Source organism: Sus scrofa, chromosome 7 (genome assembly GCF_054392235.1).
Source record: "Sus scrofa isolate SSC_HxYL_T2T_F1_AM1 chromosome 7, Sscrofa_HxYL_maternal_Yorkshire_Landrace_v2.0, whole genome shotgun sequence".
Classification (NCBI taxonomy): domain Eukaryota; kingdom Metazoa; phylum Chordata; class Mammalia; order Artiodactyla; family Suidae; genus Sus; species Sus scrofa.
The window spans coordinates 36,812,048-36,813,962 of record NC_139389.1 but is presented as its reverse complement, the minus strand read 5'-3'; positions in this window follow the sequence as shown (position 1 = coordinate 36,813,962).

Sequence of the window (1,915 nt, the reverse complement as noted above, 5' to 3'; positions counted from 1 at the left end):
GGGAGAGTTCTGTTTTCCTGAGGGCATGTTTGTGGTATTCACCTTTTCATAACCTGCTGTTCCATTTAAGATGGAAATCTTTTCACATATCAAATACTTACATCACTCCCTAAAAGGGCTTAATGTTGCGTCACACAGATCTACTCCAGAAGGCAGGAAAAAATCCCCCAAACAGAAGTATCATAGGGACAGAAAAAGGGGGAAGCTCTTCCCTCACTGAAAGGTGCTCAAGTGGAGAACAGTCACTTTCTGGGAGCTACTCCTAAGTAGCCTTTATCAGTGGAAACCACTCGTAGTGACAAAGGTGGAGATTATGGAAGAGGAAATGGAGGCTTGAAAGTTTTGGACATTTCTGTTATTGCAATATTTGAAGAAAAGATAGCAGAGTAGAAGGACTCAAGCTCACCTCCTTTCATGAAAACACCAAAATCACAACTAACTGCTGAATGACCATCAACAAAATGGACTGTAAACTACCAAAAAGATATCCTATAACTAAAGACAAAGAAGCCACGTTGAGGTGGTAGGAAGGACACTGTCATGATACAAGCAATCCCACACCTGCTAGGTGGGTGACCCACAGACTGGAAAATAAATATATCACAGAGGCTGTCCCACAGAAGTGAGAGTTCCCAACCCCATATCAGGTTCCCTAGCCTGGGGTCTGGTGTTGAGAGGAGGAGCCAATGGAGCATTTGGCATTGAAGACCAGCAGGACTTGTACACAGGAGCTCCACAGGACTGGGGGAAACAGAGGCTCCACTCTTGGAAGGTACAAATAGGGTTTAATGTGTACTGGGTCCCAGGGAAAAGTAGGGATTCAAGAAGAATCTGGGTCAGACCTACCTGCAGATCTTGGAGGGTTTCCTGGGAAAGCAGGGAGCAGCTGTGGCTCAGTGTGGGGAGTCAGAACATTAGGTGCAGAGGTCTCAGGATTAATCATCAGTGATAACTCCCTGGAGGCTGCCATTCTGAAAAAAATCTGGCCCCACACATAAGGGCTGAGCAGCCCCAGGTGAAATGATAAACAAGGTGGGAACGTATCCCTACCCATGAGCAAAGAGGCTGCCTAAAGTTCTCCTAAGCACACAACTGCCCCTAATCACACCCAGAGACAAAGCCCCACCCACCAGAGGGACAAGACTCAGCTCCACCTACCAGTGGGCAGGAACAAGCCCCTCCCATCAGAAAGCCTGTAACAAGCCCCTGTATCACCTTCCTCCACAAGGGGGCAGACACCAGAACCAAGACAGGATACAACCCTCTAGCCTGCAAAAGGGAGACCACACAAAAATCTATACAAAATAAAGAGACAGATAAATATGAGCCAGATGAAGGAATAAGACAAAACCCCAGAAAAATAGCTAAGTGAACTGGAGATAAGAAACCTCCATAAAGAAGACTTTAGTGTAATTATAGTAAAGATGATTCAAAATCTTGGGGGAAAAAAACTGGAGGCAAAGACTGATAAATCATAAGAAATGCTGAACAAAGAAATAAAGGTTTAAAAATTAAACCAGCATAGATGCAAAGCAAAATAACCAAACTAAAAAATTCACTAGAAGGAACCAACAGTGGGATACAGGAAGCAAAAGAACAAATAAGCAAGATGGAAATCAGACTAGTCGAAGTCATTGATGTGGAACAGAATGAAGAAAAACAGAATGAAAAGAAATAAAGATGGTCTAAAAGAATTCTGGGACAACTTAAAACTCTCCAACATTCCCACTATAGGGGTGCCAAAAGGAGAAGAGAGAAATGGCTGGAGAAAATATTTGAAGACAATAGACAAAATGTTCCCTAGCATGGGAAAGGAATCAGTCACTCAAATACAGGAAGAGACAATGAATACCACATAGAATACACCAAGGAGGAACACACTGGGACATATATTAATCAATCTGACCAAAATTAA